This window comes from Mastomys coucha, unplaced genomic scaffold (genome assembly GCF_008632895.1).
Source record: "Mastomys coucha isolate ucsf_1 unplaced genomic scaffold, UCSF_Mcou_1 pScaffold9, whole genome shotgun sequence".
Taxonomy (NCBI): Eukaryota; Metazoa; Chordata; class Mammalia; order Rodentia; family Muridae; genus Mastomys; species Mastomys coucha.
In genome coordinates this window covers 67,988,679-68,016,413 of record NW_022196915.1, presented here as the reverse complement: position 1 = coordinate 68,016,413, position 27,735 = coordinate 67,988,679, and positions in this window count along the sequence as shown.

Below are 27,735 nucleotides of genomic sequence, written 5' to 3'. Positions count from 1 at the left end.
CACAAATGGAAAAATTAAATTTCCAGTGGAGTCTCCATGAATATCAAAACTATACTATAAGGCAGGGTCCATGCACAGCAGTAGATGCCAACACAAAATTAGCTCAATGGTGGCTTTAGAATTTGTTTCACTCAAAATATGCCTGGGCCTTTTTCTTCAACCTTAACAATGTTTTGCTCATATATTATGTTTTCTAGTTTTGTGTTTTTATGGGATATCTGTATGGGAACGTGTATGTCCCTGTATGTATAATATATATATATATATATGTATATATATATATATATGTGTGTGTGTGTGTGTGTGTGTATTTATTGGTTCCATTTTACTGTTAATTTGTTTATATTGTCCTATTTTTTCAAGACAGCGTTTCTCTGTGTAGCCTTAGCTGTCCTGGAATGCACTCTGTAGACTAAGATGGCCTCAAACTCAGAAATCTACCTGTCTCTGCCTCCCAAGTGTTGGGATTAAAGACGTGTGCCACCACTGCCCGGCTTATTTTATAATTTTTATTATTATGCCTTTGGGAGTCTTTTTTTTTAATGAGAGAAAGAAAAGTTATGGACTTAGATATGGAGAATGTGTTCATAGATTGTGGATGGGGAATGCTGATCAAATTATATTACATGAGGGTGACTGTCTAAGGCAGGACCAGACAGGAGTACACAGGCCACAGAAGCAGCAGAGCAGCTGGGACAGGGTACTTCCTGCATCCATATATACTGAGGAGATGGGGATGTTCCACAGCCCTCTGTGCACTGGTCTTGTCAAGAGAAAGCTGATCCTCCAGGAGTACAGATACAGGCCTAGAGATCCACAGGAGGAACAAGCTCCAGCCAGAGAGAGCAAGAACATCTAAAAACAGAGATTACCAGATAGCAAAAGGCAAATGCAAGATTATTTCCAACAGAAACCAAGACTACTTGGCATCATCAGTACCCAGTTCTCCAAAAACAGCAAGTCCTGAACACACCAACTTAAGAGAAAAGCAAGGTTTGAATTTAAAATCACTTCCCATGATGCTGATAGAGGACTTTAAGAAGTACAGAAATAACTCCCTTAAAGAAATACAGGATAAAACATGAAAACAGGTATAAGACCATAAAGATGAAACACAAAAATCACTTAAAGAACTACAGGAGAACACAAGTAAAAAGTAGAAACCCTTAAAGAAGAATCACAAAAATCCCTTAAAGAATTACAGGAAAGTACAGCCAAACTGGTGAAGGAATTGAACGAAACAACGCAGGATCTAAAAATGGAAGTAGAAACAATAAAGAAATCACAAACGGAGACTACTCTGGTGATAGAAATCAAAGGAAAGAAATCAGCATCACCAACAGAATACAAGATATAGAAGAGAGAATCTCAGGAGCAGAATATACCATATAAAAAATGACACAACAGTCAAAGAAATTGCAAAATACAAAAAAGTTCATAACCCAAAACATCCAGGAAATCCAGTACACAATGAGAAGAGCAAACCTAAGGATAATAGGTATAGAAGAGAGTGAAGACTTCTAACTTAAAGGGCCAGTAAATATCTTCAACAAAATTATAGAAGAAAAGTTCTCTTACCTAAAAAAGAGATGCCAATGAAGATACAAGAAGACTACAGATCTCCAAATAGTTTGGACCAGAAAAGAAATTCATCTTTCCACATGATAATCAAAACACCAAATGCATAAAACAAAGAATATTAAAAGCAGTGAGGGAAAAAGGTCAAGTAACATATAAAGGCAGACCTATCAGAATTACACCAGACTTCTTGCCAGAGACTATGAAAGCCAGAAGACCCTGGGCAGATGGCATGCAAACCCTAAGAGAATACAAATGTCAGCCCAGGCTACTATACCCAGCAAAACTCTCAATTACCATAAATGGAGAAACTAAAGTATTCCATGACAAAACCAAATTTATACTATATCTTTCCACAAATCCAGCCCTTCAAAGGATAATAAATGGAAAACTCCAACACAAGGAGGGAAACTACATCCTAGAAAAAGCAAGAAATTAATCATCCAACAAACTAAAAGAAGATAGCAATATGAACAGAATTCCAACTCTAACAACAAAAATAACAGAAAGCAACAATTACATTTCTTTAATATCTATTAATATCAATGGACTCAGTTCCCCAATAAAAAGACATAGACTACCAGATTGGGTAAGTAAACAGGACCCAACATTTTGTTGCATACAAGAAACCTACCTCAGTGACAAAGACAAACACACCTCAGAATAAAAGGCTGGAAAACAATTCTCCAAGCAAATTGTCCCAAGAAAAAAGGTTGAGTAGTCATTCTAATATCGAATAAAGTTGACTTACAACCTAAAGTGATCAAGAAATTTAAGGAAGGACACATCATATTCATCAAGGTAAGATCTACCAAGAGGAACTCTCAATTCTGAACCTGTATGCTCCAAAAGCAAGGGCACTTACATCCATAAAAGAATCTTTACTAAAACTCAAAGCATACATTGCTCTGCACACAATAATAGTGGGAGATTTCCACACCCTACTCTCTGCAATGGACAGATCATGGAAATGAAAACTTAACAAAGACACAGTGAGACTAACGGAAGTTATGAAACAGATGGATTTAACAGATATCTATAGAACTGTTTATCTTAAAATAGAAGGATATACCTTCTTCTCAGCACCTCATGGTACCTTCTCCAAAACTGACCATATAAGTCAGTCACAAATCAGGCCTTAACAGATACAAGAAGATTGAAATAATTTATTGCTTCCTATCAGATCACCAAGGACTAAGGCTGCTCCTCAATAACAACATAAACAATAGAAAGCCCACATACCCATGGAAGCTTAACAACACTCTACTCAATGATAACTTGGTCAAGGAAGAAATAAAGAAAGAAAATAAAGACTTTCTAGAATTTAATGAAAATGAAGCTACAACATACCCAAGCCAAACTTATGGAAACAATGAAAGTAGTCCTAAGAGAAAAACTCGTAGCTTTAAGATCCTCCAAAAAGAAATTGGAGAAAGCATACACCAGCAATTTGACAGCACACCTGAAAGCTCAGAACAAAACGAAGCAAATTCACCCAAGAGGAGTCAAAGGCAGGAAATAATCAAACTTATGGCTGAAATCAACCAAATGGAAACAAAAAGAACTAACTATACAAAGAATCAACCAAACTAGGAGCTGGTTCTTTGAGAAAATCAACAAAATAAATAAACCCTCACCCAGACTAACTAGAGGGCACAGAGAAAGTATCCTAATTAGCAAGATCAGAAATGAAAAGGGAGACATAACAACAGAAAATGAAAAAATCCAAAAAATCATGAGATCCTACTATAAACCCTATACTCAACAAACCTGGAAAATCAGAATGAAATAGACAATTTTCCAGACAGTTACCAGGTACCAAAGTTAAATCAAGATCAGATAAACTATCTAAGCAGTCCCATATCTGCTAACAAAATAGAAACAATCATTAATATTCTCTCAACTAAAAAAAAAGGGGGCAGGACCAGATGGGTTTAGTGCAGAGTTTAATCAGACCTTCAAAGAAGACCTAATACTAATTTAAAAAAAAAAGCAGAGAAAAAATATACATATACAGTGGATAAAGAATGTATCTTTAAGCCGGGCGGTGGTGGCGCACGCCTTTAGTCCCAGCACTTGGGAGGCAGAGGCAGGTGGATTTCTGAGTTCGAGGCCAGCCTGGTCTACAGAGTGAGTTCCAGGACAGCCAGGGCTACACAGAGAAACCCTGTCTCGAAAAACCAAAAAAAAAAAAAAAAAAAAGAATGTATCTTTAAAAAATGGTACAGATCTAAATGTCAGTATGCATGTATAAAAATGAAAATAGATCCATATTTGTTACTTTGCACAAAGCTCAAGTCCAAGTGGATCAAGAACCTCAAAATAAAACCATATACACTGAATTAAATAGAAGAGAAAGTGGGAAAAAGCCTTGAACTCATTGGCTCTGGGAGGAAGTTACCTAAACAGACCTCCAATGGCTGAGGATCTAAGATCAAGAATTGATAAATGGGACCTCATGAAACTGAAAAGCTTCTGTAAGGCTAAGGACATAGTCAATAGGACAAATTGGCAATCTCTAAATCAAAAAAAAAATTTTTTTTTCACTAATCCCACATCCAATAGATGGCTAATATCCCAAATAAAGAATTCAAGAAGCTAACCTCCAAAAATCCAAACAACACCATCAAAAATGGGGTATAGAACTAAACAGAGAATTTACAACAGAGGAATTTCTAATGGCTGAGAAGCACTTAATAAATGCTCAACGTCCTTAGTCATCAGGGAAATGAAAATCAAAACAACCCTGAGATTCCTCCTTACAGAAATCAGAATGATTAACATCAAAAACTCAGGTGAGACACTCATTACCTATATTCTGTTTATTTCATCCTATTAATATTTGCAAGTATAGTGAGACCTAGAGAACACTATATATTTCTCTAAAATATCATACATTTCTGCAAATGATCACATCATCTTTTACCTGTGATAACAGGCATCAATGTCTTTCATCATTATTGTTCTTTACTCAAGTCATTTATACGCCCCATGCATTGTCTGTCCTTTTGTTTGCCTACAGTATAAAAGGTAGTGATACACTCTATTTCTATGTACAAGTTTATTTTATTCTATTTTTGTTATTTGTTATTAAGCTTAAGCCTATATTATTTAACTTCTTATCTCATGCATTTTGCATGTTGAAGTATGTTTATCAATATTTCATCCCATACTTATACTTATCAAGTATTTTCTTTTAATATTTCTGTCCATATTCATTTTTTACACTGAGTTGAAAGGCCAGATTAAACTTACTATACTGATATCATGTCTCTCTGTTTTTATTTACCTCTGGTTCTTAACACCACCAAATAAAACCTTAAAACTACTAGACTCGCATGTAAGGAGTAAGTTATTTTTGCAGTCATAAAAATTAGTAGCTCAGTTGAAATATTATGAATACCATACTTCCAATTTAGAGTGTGAATTGCAATTAAAAATGCCCTTATATTTGAAACTTTTCTAAGAACATCTGGAAATAACTTGTACAGGAGATTATGTCAGTCTGTGCCATTTATCATCTGTATTTTTGGAGTATCTTCTTAAAACCACAGTTAACAAATAAGAACTAGTATATTTTCAAGTCATCAGCAAAATCTGAAATTATTCTTAACCAGCCATATTCACTACTTATTTCTTATGTTAAATTTCTGAGGCAGTCTATAGATACAATAGCTCTTCTCTTAGTGATGACACCTTGAAACTTCTTCCTAGAAATATAGAAGCCTATCCTGCATATTAATGCAGGCTCTGAAATTCAAATTTAAAATACAAGTGAATTTAAGCAAATAAAACAAAGGTTAAAATTTTTACTGAAAATATGCAATATATTCTGCTTACTTTGAAGATAATAAATTTTTAAACTGGTATTGGATGATAAAAATACTGAACTAGCATTAAATCAATACTTAATCTTACTCTATCTCAATCACTTACTTCTCTTTCATATTTTTCTCTCCGACCAAGTGCCTTTCCCCTTTTCTTCTTTACTCTCATTCAAATTAAAGGCTCTGTAAATTCTAGGCAAATAAACTAGCATAGAGTTATACCTCCACTAATCACACTCTTAACTATTTTTTTAATCTAAAAGACATTCATAAACTTCGGTAACACTTCAATACACATATATACTAAGAAGACACACACTGGAATTTCCTTCACAAGGCATTATATCACATGGTGAATATTTTGTAAAACTTCAAGACTTGTGAAATATACTAGGAAACAAAGAAGTTATTGATAATAAAGTTAAAGATTTTAAAAGTAATTTTCTATTTGATGATAAAAATATATCTATACAGTCAAACAACTCTTTGAAAGTTTAACAGTAAATGAGTTTGCTAAAATTCCAGGCAGTGATACTTAAATGATGTGCAATTAATCTAATACATGACATTAATTGTTAAATATATTTCATAATAGAATAGCTGTCAGCTTAATTATTATACTTAGGTAGCACTATGTTCTTCACATTAACTTCAGTGGATTTAATAGGAAAAGGGGATATTGCAAGCATAAATGATCAAATCATTGTCAAATTGTTTGCTTGATTACTCTCAAGAAGAGTAAAACAATCTGTAAAATAATTTTCAGAGCTTTGAATAAAAAGTTGGCGAGAGTCCACCTTCTTCATTGTACATATACCTAGTCTTCTTCTAGTTTTTACTATGCTTATATTATACTATCTATATTCATTTTGTATAGTCTTATCATACACATGGGGTCCATGGGATTTCATATTTCCTCTATTCTCTTCAAATTCTCTATTTGAGTTGAAGAACACACCAGAGCTAATCTATCAATCTAACAGAAAGTATTAATATATGTGGTTGAAATGTTCTGTCTTGTTTCTTGCAAATTTTTCCTTGAATGTGGGGTCAGGTGAGCTGAATGGAAGGGAAATTCATCTCAGATTGCCCATGCGAATTAAACACAACCACAATTGTGTTCTTGCAGACATTATCTTTTGAGCTGAAAATATGGCTGATATAATTTGAAAATCACTTTGCTACATTATCCAGCTAATAAGCTAGCATAAAGTATATCTTTACTAAAGTTTTACAAACACACTTATAGATAATTCTCATTTCCAATCTTATGAAATATCAGATAACTATAATAAAGACTTTGATTGTAAGCATATAACTGGCTAATCAGAATCCACATAATATGAGATTATTATTAGTTTAATGTGTATGAGGTTTTTTTTACATGTATGCCTCTACAATACATGTTATTGATCCCCTAGATGCAGTAGAGATATGTGCATACTTAACCAATGAAGTATCTCTCCAGTCATATTGTTATAGGAAATATTTTAGTTGATAATAGATAACCTTGGAAAAAGAGGATTTCCAGACAGAGTTGAACGTTCTATCATGCTTGTGTAGGTAGATTCTTTAAAAATTGCCAATCTTCAGTTGTAGTGGATTGGCAGAGTAAATGTGTTGTAAGGATGAGATCTCAAATGACATGCCTACCTTTAAGGTTAGTAGTATAACTTTCCTCCTTCTTATGTGATACAGAACATTTACTATGACCCTGCTTTGTTTTATTACTATTGTAGTAAGAAACCAAACTGAAGTCATTTTATGTAAAACTGACATCCTGGTTGGCACTTTGAGACATGAAAGCTTTGACGCAATTGCGAAAACAAAGCAAGGAGAGCAGGGTACATGTACCACAAAGACATGTTTCTATGGAAGTCTTCTATCCCTGAATACTGATTGTTGGAAAATGTAATTATAATTTGGCACCAATGCTTATGGTGTTTGTGATTTATGTGCTTGAATTTCAGCTCCCAAGTCTCTTCTGTGTCCCTGTAATCAATAGTGGCATGATTACAATAAACTTTACTTTTCTGCATTAACTTGGTAATTTAATTGTATTGTAGGCAAAAAGACCTCATAAAACTACCACAATAAGTTCTGATTTTATATAAAAACTTCTGAAGTCTCTGAATTTCAAGTATTTCTCCTAGTGAAGTAACATAAGTAAACAGATCTAAAAAATTAGTACCAGAGCAGTAAAGTCATTGGTAGGGTGTCTGGTAATATTCATAATGTTTTGGAAATGAATTGTGAAGGAATTTGAGAACAATACAATACAAGAGGTATGCTAGAGGATCCCTCGATTGTACAAAACAGCTTGATGCATAACTGTAGCAATAATTACAAGATCAGAATGGTTGGAAGGAATGTGGACAGAGAAGGCAGAACTCATGGATTTCACATAGATTGAGTTGCCTTGCCAATTATGGTTGAAGCTTACCATTTTCTGGATAGTATACATATTGTTTTTTTTTTTTTTCTTACCATCATTTCATGAGATGGAATATGTCTATCCTGGACTTAAACCCTAAACCTCTAAATTATCTTCCTGGGTATTTACCACAGAAATACATTGTTAAACGCAGGACAACAGAAAAGAAATTCTCTTTTGTTTTCTTTGTTTTTATTATTTATAATTGTAAACAATAAAAATAAATAAATTTAGAACATGCTGGCTCATTCAGCTTAGCCTTTGTGGTCATAGTTTATTGGCTAGGAATGCCTCTAGGTTGCCATAGTGCTTTGATAGATCTGTAAGTGGCTTCTAAGTAGGCCTGCTGTGTTCAGGTCAGAAGATGTCAATACTTAACTAGGCCAAAGGCTGAGAAACAGACTTACACTCACCATATGACATTGTGTTTAGCTAATATACTGTAATTATTAAAACTGACTGCAATCCAAATCGGCATTTATCTTTAGAAAACAAGTAATTGAGCTTTGGGATATAACACTTTAAATAAATGTTTATAAGAAATTATGCAAGTCTTAACCCCAAAAGGCCACCATTTTCAAAAGTTTCACTTTGAAAAGTAAGCTATGAATATTATTTCATCAGGTTCCCTTCTGGCCAGTTCATGGAACAGCAGTAATCAATCACAATTGTTTTATAGGATTGAGGAACTGGTACTATGCAACAACAAACTGATTAAACCCTCCCAGAAGAAATCACCAGCATTATTAGGACTAATGATATCTAAGATCCTAAGTCAGAAAGCTCTTTTTATTTACCATTCAAGAAAAAGTCTTGATTTTTGAAAACAACAAATATCACTCAAATTTTTCCACAATAGATTTTATCCAGTTTGTGCATTATCCTATACATATTTTAATGCTTCAGTATTATCAAATTAAACTGCAGTTTTAGAGCATAATGGCAGATATATTTTCAAAAGTCTTATTGTGTATATTTTTTTCACATTTGTTTGTTTTCTTTTAACATAGTAAACATGTTTTATAATGTTTCAGGCAACATACAAATCTAGATACTTAAAAATATTAATATACACTAAATTAAAATCGATACTGTGTGTTAGACGGCAGACAGACCTGTGACTGTATAAGAGAGAGATATCTGGGTAATGCTACTAGCTACTCACATGAGTTCGGGTTCAATGGTAAAGTAAGGGTAGAAGTGGAAAGGATTGAAGCACAGCAGATAATGTACCATGAGGCTCATAGTTGGGTATGAGGTAAAAAAAACTTGATGTGAAAGAGGGGACATGGCTATTGGCCAGTGACTGCAGTCAGGCCAGCCACTGCAAACTTCTTGAGAAACATGTGAAACACTGTTATTTCAAATATCTTTGCTCTTAGGTCTAGCTGATATAATAGCCTTGGTTATAAGTGAAGAGGCAATCTAACAAGAAGCTTCTACCTAAAAGAACACTCCAAAATATACTATGGAAAAGAAGTATGGATACTTGGACACAAATGTATGAGGTATCCAAGAAAAACTGCAGTTATATCTTGGTGATGGTGATAGGGTTAAATCCTTGCCATAGTAAAGCTGCAAGCTGGTCATGTAAGCGTGACAACAGGATGTAGTCTAACAGCAAGATAGACACTTGCGTATTTGGAGGGTCTAATGTTAACCAGGTAACTAATACCTAGTAAATAGCCTTGGTCAATAACTAACAATGCCTGAGTCAGATATGGACAGATAAAGACTTCCTGCATGGGCAGAACAGGAGACTGATGGTCCCATCAGTCTCCAAAACCTTGCATCAGTGGATATGAATGGAAAGTAAAAGACATATGTTTACCATATTTGGTGGTTAATATGTTGTTTGCTATAAAGACCAAAATCATATTGCATATAAAAACAGTACTTCTTACTCAAAGTGTGGTCTTTCACAGAAATAAATAGCATTAAACATTAAAGGTAGAATCACATCATCTAATATATCTCCCATAAAATGTTACTAAACCATAATTTTTCTGTGATGTTTATTATGTTATGGGAAGAAAACATTACTTGGAAATCAGCAATCTGAAAATCGAAGACATTTAAAGGAAGTGCCATGCATTCTATAAATAAAGATGTTTATCATTTTAGTCTAAATGTGAAATCTCCCCAGTAGGCCCATATGTTTGGTATAAAAGTGTTCTAGAGCTAGTAGCCCTTTTTGAAAGGTTATATGAACCTTAGGAGGTAGATTCTTGCTAGAGGATGTAGGTTACTGAGAGCAGGCTTTGAGGTTTTATAGGCTAGCCCTACTCCTTTTCCAATTTCTGGATCCTGAGGTGGCACCCCTGTCACCAACTAAATCTCCCCCTGTAGTGCCTTTCATTTCTTGATGGACTATAGCCCCTCAAATTATGATCCGAAGTAAGCTCATCCTCCATTACCTCTGCTGTGGGATATTTTATGATAGCAACAAGAAACAAAACTAATAACTCTGTGATGCAACTGGAAATCCACACAAGTGCACACATGTACAGCACCCCCACAATGCAAAATAAGTCAAAATACCTCACAAATAATTTACCCTTGTAAAAGATATACACATTTTCCATAATCTATAGTCATTATCTAGAATTTAAATGTGCCTGTGTTACACAATATATTTACTTGACAACTAAATTACATAAGTGTTCTAACCATTGTCTCACTTTTTACATAGAACTATCTACTGCTAATGTTCCTAGAACAGTTTTTTTTTTTGCCTTGCCTTGCCTTGCCTTACCATTCTTTTACTCTATCTCATCTCTCTTTCTCTTATTTCTCAGTTATTCCTTCTTTTCTTTTTTTCCTTGGTCCTTTTAAACTAGTTTCAAAAAAGGTTTCAAAACTGTCCGTACCTATTAACATTGTCAAACAAAGATCCCGACTATACATAGTTGTTCAGGCACTTCTGGGTGATGGGGCTTGTAAAATGTAAGGTACAGACTTGGACTGTACACACATTGCATCCTTGACAAAAAGCAATGGGAGACTGTGATGACTCTTCTCTGTTGTCAAGTTGAACATATGTGGAATTAGTTAAAACCAAACCAGAGGGACAAAACTGTGGAGGATTTTTATTGATTGCATCATGTAAAATGGAAAGTCTTATCCTAAATGTGAATCATTTGAAGTCAGAACACCCAGCCTAAACCTTGCCTACACCTTCTTGTAGTAGCCTATTTAAGTAACATGAAAGAAGGGAGATTTTTCTCAAAAACAACAATATATTTAATATATTTTATAAAATATATTAATAAATAAGGGAGATTGAGTCTATCAGCTCTGTACCTATGGAGAAGAATTAATAATAACAGTTCATAATATTGCCTATAAATAGTTATTTAAATTTGTCATAAAAAGTAACAATATAATAGAAATGAGAATTGAAACAATAAGTAATAAGTAACAAATAAATACATAAACAAGCTCATCGAAATAACTATGAAGAGGAAGGGATACCTACTCTCTCTCTTTTTTTTTTTTTACTTATTCATGTGACATTCTGCTCATTGCCCCATCTCTGTTACCACTCACATAATTCTTCACCCCTTCCCATACCCTTCTCTGCTGAGTAGGTGAGGGCCCCATAGGTATGCTCCCCCCTCCCAGTACACAAGTCTCTTCAAGGCTAGGCACATCCTCTCCCAGTGAGGCTATAGAAGGTAGCCCAGCTAGAAGAACATATCCAACTCAGGCAGCAGCTTTTCGACCATTCCAGTTGTTTGGGAGCCACATGAAGACCAAGGTGCACATCTGCTATATAATGTGGGGAGGCCATGTATGTTCTTTGGTTGGTGGTTTAGTCTCTGAGAGAGCCAAGTGTCTAGATTAATTGATAAATAAATAAATAAATAAATAAATAAATAAATAAATAAATACATAAATGCAAATAACTATGAAGAGAAAGGGACAAATATCTTATGTCCTGTAATGGATATTAGTCACGCTACTAAAAATCTGTTAAAAGCTTTGAAAGAAACCTAAACTTATAATTACAGATGACATAGTTCCATCCTTTCCAGTTTTTTGACTAAATGATTCAAATAGTTAAAGTCTAAAAATGTTTATACATCTGTATTTTTGGAAATATGACTGATAATACCACACTTATTAATGATGAACATTCAAGTGATGGATGAACAACAAGTGTTACATATGCATGTTATGTTATGGTAGGTTTGTTTTTAGTCATAAGAAGAATTAAATTTTATTTATAGGAAAAATACAATTGGTGGTCATATGGTTAAACAAAACAAGTCAGAGCCATATAGACAAACATTTTGCCACATACAATCGAGGTACATAAAATTATGTTCACATAGTATTTTTCATAAAATATTTACATGAAATAAAAATATTTATGGCATGCAAGCAGGAGTGATACTATATAGAACAGTGGTTGCAAACTTCCTAATGCTCCAACATTTAATATAGTTAATCCATTTGTAGTAACCCAGAACCATAAAATTATTTTGTTGCTACTTCATAACTCTAATGAATGTTGCTATTGTTATGAACTAGAACATAAATATCTGTTATACAGGACCTTAAAGGGCTAGTGACCAGTGGGTTGAGAATTGCTTGTCTAGAAGATAAATGAGGACCAGAAGAAGGTAGACTTGAGACATAATAGGATGAATATGTTCCAATAAAAAAGCATATTTGCGTGAAATTTGTTTATGAAGCACATCAGTACAATCATTTGTTAATTCACCTGGCAAAACTAGTGTCACAGAACCTGGTATGAATGCCTTGTAAAACATGTAACCCTTGTAGGCTTGTAGAAGGGCTGAATGTTTGAAATCAGGAATATACATAGATTCTTATGTCAACATGTGCTATATCATGAGGCATTTACAAAAATTAATAATCTCAACACAAACAAAAAGAAAACATTAGTTCAGACATAACTGACAACAAACTTAGGGACATAAAGGATGTGCATAGAAGGTTTAATTATCTATCTCTGCCGCAGAAAGCAATTTTGATCTGCACAAATTTTAACTTGACATAGTTTTAGGTTTCATAACCATATCGTTATTGAGGGCTATGGACAGTTTATTACCATGTTGTCTCCCTGAAGTGGAAAGCAACAAAAGACAACACAACATAGCCTCCTTATCTTTGGAATGCCCATTTTCATTATTTTGTTAATTTAACCTGTGTCTTTCTTATAATCTCCCATCACATATAGAAAAACAAGAAAAACTCATATAAATAACTTTGATTTTCATCCTTTTTTTCTTTTTTTCTTGGATTTTTCTTTATTTACATTTCAAATGTTATCCTCTTTCCCAGTCCCTTCCCACTCCTGCACACTCCCTATCCCATCCTCCCTCCCCCTGCTTCTATGAGGGTGTTCCTCCACCCACCCACCCTCTCCTACCTCCTGCCCTCAATTTCCCCAAACTGGGGCATCTCTCAAGCCTTCATAGGAATAAGGACCTCTCCTCCTATTAATGCATGACAAGGTCATCCTCTGCTACATATGCAGCCAAAGCCATGTATACTTCTTTGTTGGTAGTTTAGTCCCTGGGAGCTCTCCTTTTTCTTTTGCAATAAATTTTAGTACCTTTCACAGAGGAGTTTGACCAGCATTCCCAGGATCTCTAACAATGGTCCATGTAAAACCACACATTGCTTCTAACATAATCTTGATGATACCTTACTTCAGGTAACAATATCATTAGTATACGTAGACTGAATTTTGATGGTCTTCTATTCATCAGAGAAGCTCTTTTGGACTCTTTACCTTTTACCTTTCCTGACTACCCTTGAAATGCTGCTGGGATCACTAATATCATATCATCCTGCTTCATATCTCTCACAATCTGTCTGCTAATAGCTATGGGCTGAACAGTGTCACAGTCTCTATAAATGTTCCTTTCTCCATTTTCCCTATAGTGAAAAAAATTAATCTCAGTATCTAGAATTATGGTAAAGAGGATAAATGATATGTAAAGGAGCATTTGTAGTGAGGACACAATAATTTCTTTGAAATGTTTCTAAACTCTTAGGTGGTACACTTAATTTTATATCCTAGATATATGAATATAATTAATATCTATTGAGTCAGTATATTTTATGTTGCTTTAACATAATATGTATAGATGACTAATTTATGTGGAAAAAAAAATCTATATTTTACAGTCCTGGTGACTGGGAGCCGAAGATAAAACATTAGCAGGGTCAGTAACCTGAAAAGAACTCTGTGATCCAAAGGAAGTCATCTGATCTTCACTTGGCAGTGGTAGGTGGAAGGTGGAAGGGCAAGACTGTTAAGTGTATGCAGAGCCATTTTATATTAAGATCTCTATCCTTTTCAAGGAGAAACGAGTGTCCAAGCCATAATCAACTCTCAGGAGCCCGACCTGCAACATTCTGATGCAATACTGATTACAAATGAAGTGCATCTATACCAGAGTATTTAGTGATAATAATAGTTACCTGTTACCTTCCCCTCTTCACTTCAGCCGTCGGACTTCTGGTAGCCTCTGCTTGGGGGCTAACACCTGGGAGCTAAGACAGATGCTCTCTGTTGACTCTTTGTTTGCCTTTGAAGAAGCCACCTGAGCAAGCCCACTGGCTGAGCCAGCCAGCCACCTGAAGATCTTCTGAACCTAGGGACTGTGGCACCTGAACTTTCTTTGTAGTGTAATCTAGAGACTTGTTTTCAGTTTCTCCTGTGACTATAAAAAACCTGGTTTATTCTCAGTAAAGTGAAGCCTTGATTGGAAGCAACTTGACTTCCTGTTTTCTCTTTGCATTTTAAACCCTTTATTTCAGGTCCTTTATACCCTTCTGGCTGAGGAGAACCCCGTTCGTGAAACTGCAGGCAGTTTCAGTTACCTTAATTCTAAAATAATAATTCATACCAATATTCATGAGGGAAATTGATCTGAAGTTCTCTTTCTTTGTTGGGTCTTTGTGTGGTTTAGGTATCAGTGTTACCATGGCTTCATAGAATGTATTGGGTAGTGTTCCTTCTGTTTCGATTGTATGAAATAGTTTGAGAAGTATTGGTATTATGTCTCCTTTGAAGATCTGATAGAATTTTGCACTAAAACCATCTGATTCTGGGAATTTTTTGGTTGGGAGACCTTTAATGACTGCTTCAATTGCCATGGGGTTACTGGACTGTTGGGAGGCTATACGTGATCCTGATTTAACTTTGGTACCAGGTGTCTGTGTAGAAAATTGTCAATTTCATTCAGATTTTCCAGTTTTGTTCAGTGTAAGCTCTTGTAGTAGGATCTGCTGATTTTTTTGGATTTCCCCAGTTTCTGTTGTTATATCTGCCTTTTCATTTCTGGTTTTTTTAATTTGGATCCTGCATCTGTGCCCTATGGTTAGTGTGGTAAAGGGTTTATCCATCTTGTTGATTTTCTCAAATAACCAGTTTCTGGTTTTGTTGATCCTTTGTATAGTTCTTTTTGTGTCTGTTTGGTTAATTTCAGCTCTGAGTTTGATTATTTCCTCCTGTCTACTCCTCTTGGGTGTATTTGCTTCTTTTTGTTCTAGAGCTTTCAGAGGAGCTGTTAAGCTGCTCACATCAAAATGTTCATTCACCATGATCAAGTAGTCTTCATCCCAGGGATGCAGGGATGGTTCAATATACAGAAATCCATCAATGTAATTCACTAGATAAACAAACTCAAAGGAAAAAAAAACCCACATGATTATCTCATTAGATGCTGAAAAAGCCTTTGACAAAATACAATACCCCTTCATCTTAAAAGTACTGGAGAGATCAGGAATTCAAGATCCATACCTAAATATAAAAAAAAGCAATAGTCAAGATCCAATAGTCAACATCAAACTAAATGGAAAGAAACTTAAAGCAATCCATTAAAATCAGGGATAAAATAAGTCTGCCCACTCTCCCTCTACCTATTCAGTATAGTACTTAAAGTTCTAGCCAGAGTAATTAGGAGGTCAAAGGGATACAAAATGGAAAAGAAGAAGGTATGATATCACTATTTGTAGATAATATGATAGTATATATAAATGACCCAAAAAATTCACAAGGGAACTCCAAGAACTGATAAACAACTTTAGCAAAGTGGCTGGATACAAAATTAACTCAAACAAATCAGTAACTCCTCCACTTTCCCAGGTTGAGTGACGGGGGCCACCCACCCACCTCAAAAATATTAATCAAGAATTTCTCCTGTCAGTAGGAACTGCACAGACAAAGCATTGAACAGAGACTGAAGGAAAGACAATGCAGAGGCTGCCCCACCTGAAGATCATTCCCATCTCCAAATACCAATCCCAGACACTGTTGCTCATGCCAAAAAGCGATTACTGACAGGAACATGGTATAGTTTTCCCCTGAAATGCTCTGCTAGAGCTGGACCAATAAAGATGCAGATGTACACAGCCAAACATCAGGTTGAGTGTGGTGACCCCATTGGAGAAGTTAGGAGAAGGGCTATAGAAGTTGAAGGGGGTTGCAACCCCGTGGGAAGAACCATAATACCAAACAACCAGACACCACCTCAAAGCTGATAGGAACTAAACCATCAACTGAAGAGTGCCACACTGGGGGACCCATGGCTTCAGCTGCAAATGTAGCAGAGGATTGCATTGTCATCCATCAATGGGAGGGGAGCCACTTGGTCCTGTGGACTCTTACTGACCCAAGTAGAGGAATGCAAGGACGCTGACACAGAAGTGGGTATGCAGGTGGGGGAGCATGCTCACAGAGGCAGGGGAAGGCAGAGGGGACAGGGGGTTTTTGGAGGGGAAACTGGAAATGGGGTTGCATTTTAAATGTAAATGAATAAAATAACCAATAAAAAATGAAAATAATTTATACCATTACAGAATAGGGAAAGTTCTAAGCATTATATGGCTACAAATTTAAAACTTACAACAAATCTGAAACATAAAACAAAATCTCCTTTACACAAAAGAGGAAGGAATAAGAGATTTTCCAAAATCACATTTTACCAGTGATAGTAGATCTGATAATAGATCCAAGGCACAGGTGGTTAAACAGAAAAGAGAGATTGTTTTGCATTTCTATAAATTTATTGATATGCTTAGAAACTAAAAGAATGCCACATCAAAGTGCCTGATGCTCTAGTGATTATCTGGGGCAGAAAAAGACAGATTTATGTGAAGATCTTCAAATCATATTTATGAATGTCCACATATTTGATCTCCCCTTAGGATGTTTACATATTTTTAAATAAGAACATAGACAAATGAGCACGAGTGTTCCACATGAAACACTTCAGATGTCTGAAATAATAGAACAGACCAAACCTGAGCAGAACTCCCCAGGCTCAGCATGTTTGTCTTAGACCCTTCTCTTCAGAACCTTTAACATAGGTGGAATTATCATTTATATTGGTCATGAGGATCATGATTTCCTATTTTTTCTATATACTCCTCTAAATGCAGATAGCAATCACCTTGAGAGATTGATTGCTAATGTTCAAATTGTCTTTTGTGTGAAGCTGACAAATTTAGGACTAAATTACTGTTGGCCATGTTTTCAGAAAAGTAGATCTTAATAATGACATTTAATTTTTCTTTTTCAACAAATGAATGAGTTTCAAGACTGTTTCTACAAAGACTGAGTACTATATAAATTCCACATGAAAGCAAACCCTAATTTAAAAAATAATACCCTAATGATGCCTAATTACTTCCTTGAGAATAAGCAGCAACCTAATTAGTCACCTTTATCTTCATATGCACCTGGAATTGCTATTGCGGATGCAGCAGAAAAAGTGCTGCCGATTTTGAAAACCATATACCACAGTGGAGAGCACCCAGGTAGGTTTGGGTTAGAAAGGCAAGAAACCTCATGACAAATTTACATCTTCTAATGATATTTGATCCATATTTGAGAGAATTGGTAAAGTAATTAATAGAGTTCAGAAAACTTTCCATAGAAAGTGACATGGAATCATTAAAAAGCTAAATGTAAACACATTTCCTCAGTGCATAAAATGGAGTTTGAGGAAACAGTGTATGTATATACCAGACACTGCTCTACCAAGTCAAAGTGATTATTGATTTCAAACAGTGCAGTTTGTCAGCAGAGGGAATATGAATATCTTTCTGATGTATAATAGACATGTCTTCCCAGAAATGGACCATAGCTGGGATAGCTTAACAAAACTGATTAACATGTAGATGAGATGTCAGGTAGGCCATCACATCAAGAAAGGCCAAGTACAATATTGGTCAGCTTCTCTAAGTCAAAAATTAGTTCGAAATACTTACAAAAAGTAGTTATAAAGGTATGTCAGATTCCTGTGTGCCTATATTCTATATAGACTGTATTATAGAAAGTATTATTATACTATTTTATCCTGGGATAAGCAAACTGAACATTCTACCCATGCAGAAACATTAATAATTCTTGTTAATTGAAAATCAGTTACTTTGAGAGGTAGAAAGTTATGGTTTTTACTTCTCCAGATTTTCTGGGTAGTTCTTTATAGCACTTAGCACAAATATTAAAAGCTTAAAACAACACAAACAATTTTCGCTATTTTGGGGGGTGGATCTTATTTGTTGTTCTTTATTGAGATGGTTATTTAATGACACTTCCCCCTTCCTGTATTTCCCTGCAAACCTGACACAAGCCCCTTTAAATTCTCCTTCAAATTCATGGCCTCTCTTTTTGTTGTTATTGAACATTCCTAAAATTAACCTGTTGAGTCTGTATAATGTCTTTCACTTGTATGTTTTCAGAGCCAACCATTTAGCACCAAAAACCAAAGCTAATGTGTAGTGTATGGAATTTTGTATGAAATAGAAAACATACAATATACAATTTTGAATACAAAATAGTTGGCTTTTCTTCACTGCATTTCCTGATGGACAGAGAAAACCTTGACACTGTGGATAGGTGAAGATGGCATCTAGAAAGAAATTTCTGAATCTTAAAAAAAAGACAAAAAAATACCACCTAGACTTATAATTATATGTTACAAAATGTTTCATTTTGATGTAATTGTTTCCAGATTCCATAATTTCTTTCACTCTTTTAATTTAAATCTGCTCAGCACTATTATTATTTCTGCTCTTACTACTGAATGATAACCCTATCAGTGACTTAGAGATGTCTCAGAGATGAACTAGAAACTACTAACAATGCCAGCTAACTTATAAAGGAAATAACAGAAGTAGGCCATGACCATGCCTCTCATAGAGCGTGTTCCTCAGGGTGTGAAACATTATCTTCAGGGCCTTCTTATAATAGGAGAAGAACTGTCAGGCAGGAGCACTGCCTCAATCTTCTCATTCTCTTTAATGCTACTGCACAATAATTTTAACCTAATAAAAAGACATTTTTGCTTTGTTTATGAGATCAACAGAAATGAGAGTTAATATTTGAATTTGGAATTTAGTCTACCAAATAGTTTCAGCTAGAGAAAAAGGTTGAATTACAAATTGAGACAGAAAAAAACCCTCATATTTCATTCTATGGTAAATATGTAGATTATAATATTATCTTCTACCCCACTGGAAGGACAATTTCTAAGCAAGATGTTACATGACTTAAGGCAACCCAAAGACTATACACCTCTAATTAGCTATATTCTGTATACCAGAGAGAGCAATATTGTGTTAATCCTGCTAAGGCTTTTTTTTTTTTTTTCTGACTGGTCCTCACTTGTTAGCAACAGTTCATTACATTATTAATGTGTATTAGCTTGGTAACAAAGGCAACTCTTTTGGCCAATGTCACCCTGGTTTAACAGATGGAAAAATCAAGGTTTACATTAGAAAATTTTGCATTAGTAAGTCTAAATGAAATTTAAGAATGATCCCTTTTTCAGTATCTTACAAATTGATATTTTATGATACTTATATTTTGGTAATTTTCAAGCAAATAAATTCAAAATCTTTTTGAAAAGGAAGCCTGTTACAAATGCCACCTCCAATAGAGTGTGAATAACATTTCTTCATAGCCGGCAAGTTTTTATTAAATTATATCTTATTTCTCAATGTTTAGCTCTAACTGAAATTACCTTCTTGGTGGTGGTCACTGATTTTTACTGTTTCCTGCACACTTCCAATTTACTGTCTTAGGTTATTACTGTCATATCTTTCTTTAAGTTTCAAATTCTTAAAGAAAAACATTTAACTCTTTCCTTATGAATTTCAAAACTGATGAAGACGTACTCAATAAGAAAATATAACTCAGCTGTTATTTTCAGGTAAGAAAATGTTGCTAGAATGATTTTAACTTTATTTTTAAAATGTCTTAAGAGTTTACTCACATGTGTTATACAGGCAAGACATAAAGAATGACAGGAAGTCCCAGAATATATCTTGTTGCCCAAGACCATCTTCTACTCTCTGTTGCTGTTCACTCTAAGTTAATTTTGTGGGCCATTAAAGAAGCACTTTCATAGTCAGTTAGGTTAGAATGTAGAGAATTTGATTTCTTTGTGTAAGTAAGAGAATGATGCATATATCCTCTTATGAGAAAATCAGAGAAGAACATTAGGTTATATTCTACTAATTTATTTTTAGTGTTTAGAAAATATGAAGGTATTAAATATTGAACATTATCAGGCCTCCTTATCAAATGGTGCCTAATGTGTCAACAAGACAAGCCACTTTCTACATATAGAGAAAGAAAGGAAGGAAGCTATTTGATTTCTGTGTGTTGATCATTTGCAGCTGTCAGTGTTTTACTTGATTTTATAATTTGTCCACAACAGATCATGGATTCACAGTAAAATTATTCAGATGTATTATTTTACTTCAATAACTAAGTTATAAAATATTGATTATCAAAATCTAGTTCTACAGATCTGTTTTCCTGAAGTCCCACCTAAAGCATTACATTTCTTAACACTGTAAAAGTGCTAGAGAAAGGACCCACGGAGTTGAAGGGGTTTGCAGCCCCATAGGAGAAACAACAATATTGACTAACCAGTACCCCAGAGCTATCAGGGACTAAATCACCAATTAAAGAGTACACATGGTGTGACTCATGCCTCCAGTGCATATGTAGCAGAGGATGGCCCTGTGGTACATCAATGAAATGAGAGGCCCTTGGTCGTGTGAAGGCTCTATGCCCCAGTGTAGAGGAATGCCAGGGCCAGAAACAAGAGAGGGTGGATTGGTGAGCAGGGGGAGGGCAGAGGGAATAGGGGGGTTTTCAGAGGAGAAACCAGGAAAGGAGAGAACATTTGAAAAGTAAATAAAGAAAATATCTAATAAAACAAAACAAAAAGACTGTAAAAGTGTTAAATATAGTGAAATTGGAAAATATGGTACAAAAGAGTATGTTTTCATGGAATTTATTTTATTTATTTACCTACTTATTTATTTATTTATTTATTTATTTATTTATTTATTTATTTTAAACTCCAAATCTTATTTAACTCCTGGTCCATCCTTCAACTGTTCCACATCCCATACTTCCTCCCCGGCCCCTGTCTCCATAAGCATGTTCCTACCACCCACCTCCCACTCCACCAGACCTCTAAACTCCCTGGGGTCTTTAGTTTCTTGAGGGTTAGGTGCATCTTTTCTGACTGAACCCAGACCCAACAGTCCTCTGATGTTTTTGTACTGGAATTCTCATATCTGCTGGTGTGTGCTGCCTGGTTGGTGGTCTAGTGTTTGAGAGATCTTGGGGGTCCAGATTAACTGAGACTGTAGACCCTCCTATAGGTTCGCTTTCCTCCTCAGCTTCTTCTAGCTTTTCCCTAATTCAACCAAGGGAATCATCAGCTTCTGTCAATGAAATTTATTTTTTATTAAATTGTTTTAATAAAAAATATCTTTTCCCAGCCTTGAGTTCTTCATCCCATCCACTTTTCCTCTTTGCTTCTGAGAGGATGCTTGCCCATCCACCCATGCCCCTCATCTACCGACCTCCTGAATCCCTCTTCCTTGGGGCATTATTTGGTTGGTGGTTTAGTCTCTGGTTGCTTTGAGGTTTCTTGAAACTCTTGTTCTTTTTATGGACTGCAATCTCCTTTAGCTCCTTCAATACTTCCCACAACTCTTCCATATAGGGGCCTCAGATCTCAGTAGAGCCTCTCAGAGGACAGCCATGCTAGACTAGACACCTATTTAAAAATAAATCATAGAATCAGTAATAGTGTCAGGGTTTGGTTCCTACCCATAGGATGGCTCCCATGTTGGGCCAGTCTCTCCAATGGAGCAGATACGAAAGGAAAAAATGGGCTTTTCAACCTTGGATTTCTCTTAAGACAGGAACAATTCCAGACAAAAATTTTGAAGGACAGAGAGTAACCCGATACCTTCACTGGAGATCCTGTCTATCTACTGGAGGTGGTCCCTTCAGGTACAATCTCCCCAGTGTTGGGTATTTCTACTAATTCCTCCCCATTGAGTTTTGTGAACCTCTCACATCTGAGGTCTCTGGGACTTTTTAGAGATTTCCTCTGCTCCCACCCCATCCTTACAGCTGCATATTTCCTTTCATTCTCCTGGACCTCTGAGCTTCTCTCCTGTTTCACCACTCCCATTTGGAACAGAAATAAGATGCTTATTTTAAAAGCCAAGAGACTATATTTAGGTCGACTAAATTTCAATGTTCAATAGTTAGTTATTATCCTTGTATTTTGTATTTTTCATTGAGAAAAATATAATTAGTTGGGCAGTAGAATCTATATCATGTTCACAAACCAAATGCAAACCAATAGGCCTCCAGAAGAAGTCTGGCTAAAAAATTCTATTGAATGCAAACTGGGTAATTGTGGCACAAAAATATATTTATGTTAGAGAGGATATATGGGTAAGTAATGGGAACACATAAAAATAGTGTTTCTATATACATGAATTCATAGCACAGATACAGTGACCAAACACAATATGTGGGAAATATAAACATGGAGACATTTCAAACATATATAATTTGTATGTGTAAGGTACAGAGCAATGATATATACTAAATATCCATAGAAATACTAGAAAAAAAACTTATAAAGTCTCTCAGCCAAAAGGTTGTATAGTTTTAAATTTTCTGAAAAGAATACCATATAATAAAACATACAGATGAGCTGCTTGTGAATACTTAAATTTACTTAAATACTTATATTTGGTTAAATCTGAAGCAAATAATAACAAATATAAACTTTAAAATGTACATAAAAGAATACCTTTAATGAAATTCAAAAGAAGGGAACTATAATTTCATAATTAAAGTGTCATACTAAGAAATAGAGATCAAATTAAGGAATGGGCATAATAAAATTTAGAAAAGGGAATGACAACTATTTTATTTATGTATGTATGCCTCCATGGTACACTGGCAATTATGTGGTATGTGTGAATGCATGTGAGTGTGTGTGTGTGTGTGTGTGTATGTATGTTTGAGTGTGTGTGAGTGTGTGTGTGTGTGTGTGTGTGTGTGTTGGTATTGTTCTATTTTATGAACTGAATTGCGGCTGAATCTGTAGCAGTTCACTTTTTAATTCATTATTGCTACATTAACTTTTATGTGCTTTTATGTGTGATACATTTAATGATTAATAAAACCTTAAAGAGAGATACAGGATGATTAGCCAAAATGTTCTTTCTGCTGCTGTGTTCAGTCAATTTACATTATTTGTTATTTTATTGGTAGGCATGGATTTTTGATGGAAAATATAATTTTGATTGTATAGTTGTGCTGAAAATAAAGAAATAATACAAAACTTGTTCTATTGGGTTTTTCTTTTCTTTTTAGAAAACAGTACCATCCTGAGCTTTAGCTCTCACACACACATAAAAAAGGACTGCTTTTCATTCATTTACTATGATGGTATTGAAAGTAGGTTTTTATTTACATCAGCTGTGTGTCAAGACCCTCTAGCTTCATTTATTGTGTAAAATGTAAAAATTTTATCTTATGAAAAAATAAAATATAATATCAAGGGTTTTCACTTAACCATGTTTTTCTACATATATTTGTAAAATAGTGGCTCACTGAAATAGCAAATTGATCTAACATCAAGAGGTGGTTTAGCAGGATAAATGGGATAAACTATTGTATTTTGTTTGTTTGTTTGTTTTAATTATACCTAAATTATGTTCCTTAATTTATTGTGAGAAAGTGGCAGGACAATGAGCAGAAGAGATATTGCAAACAAAGATTGTTATTAAAGAACACTGTATATTTATGTGTGACCTTAGCAAAGAGTTTTCTCCAATTGTACTGTACATTATATGTCTTTCTGAGTATGCTTTGTTTGCAACAGAGAAGAGGACCCACCTCTCTCTGGGAACCTGAAAAACCTGCTCAGGGTGAGGTGGGAGGCTACTAGGTTACCTCTTCTTCCTGTGTTTGTACTTTTCAAGTGTCTTATGAAATCCAAAGTCTATTTAAAATTTACTTCATGAGAATGACACAGTGTAAGTAATGATGAATGGGTTTTTGCTTGTGGTCCTGATCTTTTTGTAGAAATACTCCAGTAAAGTTTGAATCTTTTGGAAATAAGGTGCCTTGTAAAAACGCTATAGAAAAAATGAAAATAATTTGAGCACCTTCACATAGTTTTTCCAATTATAGTACAAACAGGAGTCAAAAACTTTAATCATAATGTATGTAGCTATGCTTTGGTTGAAATGAAACATGATATGTAGCTAATAATTCTTATGTTCTCATAAAAACTACAATGAAAAATTGTCTTAGGTAAGCTTTAATGTTACTGTCATTATGTATCATTTCTCTGTGCATTTAGAGACAATTGTCCAAATTGTTGATTAATATTCAATGATCATTTACATGACAAATAATACACAAACCATAGCCCAAGTTGGCCAAACATCATATTTCTTTTCACAGATAAATGCTTTTTGGTTTTTGTTTGTTTGATTGATTGAATATTTTTCTAACCAGTCATCAATACTCTAGAAGACCCATGCTCATTTGGCTCTAGATAGAAAGAGCTTGGGAAAAGATGAGAATGTCAAAATTCTCTCTATGTGAAATATATCTGAGTATACTATATATGATATATGAGATCTAACATCCGGCCATGAGTGTAATTCAATATTTATCTTTAAGTAACTGATTGATTTCACTTATTTTATTGATTTTCACTTCCATTCCTTTGCTACTTAAACCTTAATTTTACATGGTTTATTTATATTCACATGTTTTTTTTTTCTTTGCCTCCACACTAGGGTTATTGATAGGTTTAGACACATTTAAAACCTTTTCAAATATTATGGTTTTCACTGAATCATTTATCAGCATGTTTATCATAGGTGGGAAAGCCACTAATTTTATAATCATTACTTACAGGAAATTATTTTTTTGCTTCTAATAAGTTTCTGGTGATATATTTAAGGTCTTTTACATGTTGGACCATATTATCTGAAAACAAGAGTAGTTTGACTTCTTTCTTTTTTACATGTGTTATTTTATTTGTTTATCTTTTCTTAATACTCAGGCTAAGAATTAAAGTACTGCATCAAACAATAATAAAAACTGAACCCATTTGTTTTATTAGTTGTCGGCCTCCTTTCCATCCAGCGGAAATAAGGAGGCACACAATGAGCTCTTCTCCAAACAGTTTAATCAGGAACCTTGTAATCTTGCTTCTTACATCTTATTTATTTCTATCTTACTTCTTCTATCTTACTACTTACATCTTTACATCTTACTACTTACATCTTACTACTTCTATCTCACTAATTACATCTTACTACTTTCTTCTTACTTACTCCTATTTCCTACTTACTCCTATTCCCTACATCTTACTTACTCCTATTCCCTACATCTTCCTTCTATTCCTGTTCTTACTTCTTACATACATCTTACTTCTATTCCTACATCTTACTTCTATTTTATTTCTATCCTTACATCTTACTTCTATCTTTACAACTTACTTCTATCCTTACTTACTTACTCCTAATTCTATCCAGCCCCCAGCCCTTGTGGGTTAAATACTTTCCCTGGTCCAAATCAGCATCAGCTACGTGGCAAAGCACAATAGGCTGCGGGAAATCATGCCAGCTTGCATCACAAACTGGAGGCACACAGCTTTTCCAACTAAGGGCTTGTTTATCAATGCTCTCTGCTCTGGCCAGAAACCAGGTGTTCAATATATATGTATAGGGTGGCAGCTGTGGCTCCCCACAACTTATTTGAGAATACGTCTTTCTTTTATAATCCACATTTAGTATAATACTGGCTATAAGCTTTTTGTAAATATTTTTCATGCTGGAGATTCTCTTTTATTTCCTAGTTTTTCCAAGGTATTTATGAACCTAGATTTAGTCAAGATTTTTTTAGTAGCTTTTAGAATGATCATGTAAGAATGTCTGCCTTTGAGTCATTTGTGTCCCGTATTATATTAATTATATACTTAGCTTATACATTTCTTCATTGCTGCAGTGAGGCAAACCTTGTCAGAGGATATCACATAGTATAAACTTGGTTTATAAGGAGCTGATTGAAGCTTTAAACTTCATGCTTATCAGGGAAATTTGGCTATAAATTTCTTGCTCTTTCCTTGTATCATTATGCAGTTTTAATGCATAATAAACATATAAACACTAGCATTCTCATATTTACTTTCATAATAATGACTATGATAATGTACATTTTCACCACTAATATAGGAATTCTTTCTTTTCTCTACTTCCTGTCATGTGTTTCCTTTGTCAATTTAATAATGTTTATTCCTATTATGAAAGAAATTGCCATATTGTCAGGTGATTTATCCCCAGGAAGTTTTGCTTTTTTACACTGGCACAAGAAAATCATCTGGGAAGAGGAACTTCAGTTGAGTAAAATCCTCCATCATTAAGCTTGCGGGCAAAGCATTTTGTTTTTATTAACATAAGCTATTTTTTAATTTTTTTCTGTAATTCCCATCATGTACCTCAATAGCACATATCTCCCATCCTTGCATATTTGCAATCTAACTTTGCAACCTTCCCATCCCAAGTGAAAACAAAAATAAAAACAACAAAAATAAGTTTAAAATGCTGTAGAAGCTTCAGGATGTCTGGTATGTTACACAAGACAGTATTTTTACACAAAGCCATACACAAGACAGAAATAGTTTTACCTGTTAATGTTCATTGCACCGAGTTATTTGTATGGCTTGAGCCATCTGCCTTTTGCTACACTATCAATACTGGATCCTCCCTAGCACTCCTCTCAGAGTTCTGTGTCATGGATATCCTACAGCTTTAGTTCTGCAGGACCAGCCCCTTTCAAGTGCTCCAGGAGTTCACAGATGGGGGAGACATTATTAGTCTGTCCATCTCAAAGCTCATGGTCTGGACCTGGTGATAGCTGTGTTATTCAGCACACCATCTCTTCTTTACCTATATCATCAGTTCCAGCTCTCCAGCACTGCCTGTCTAGGCTAGGAATTAGGATGGCTTCTACGGCCCTTAGGACCAAATCTCCAACACCCTTATCACCAGGGTTAGTTCTTGCCTGCTGTCAGGGTGAGGTGCTAGACCTACTCTACCAAGAACTGGACAGGGCCAGTTCTCCAGCTCCTGTACTGTATCAGCCGGCTCTCCCACACAGAAACATAGAGGTACAGAGGGGACATATCTCCAATGTGTATTCTACCACATTACAGACAAGGAGTGAGGGTCCTCCAAAGATGCCCAGGGAAGGAGAGTGGCCTGACTCCCCAAATGTGCTGCAGTTAGTGAGGGGAAGGGACAACTCTGGCACTTGAAGATCAAGATGGCCCAAGGAGGCAGCTCAGACAAGAGATGTTGATGTCTGCTGCATGGATTTCGGTTGTAGTATGAGAAATGGAAATCAACTCCAGCTTTGGTGCCTCAGGGCAACAGACTCAAATGTGGCTCTCACAGCACTGGAGGGTATGACTCTGAGTGTCTTCAGCAGACACACAAGCTGACCACTTCAGCTAGCATGTTGCCCAGGATATTTTTGTTAATCAATAA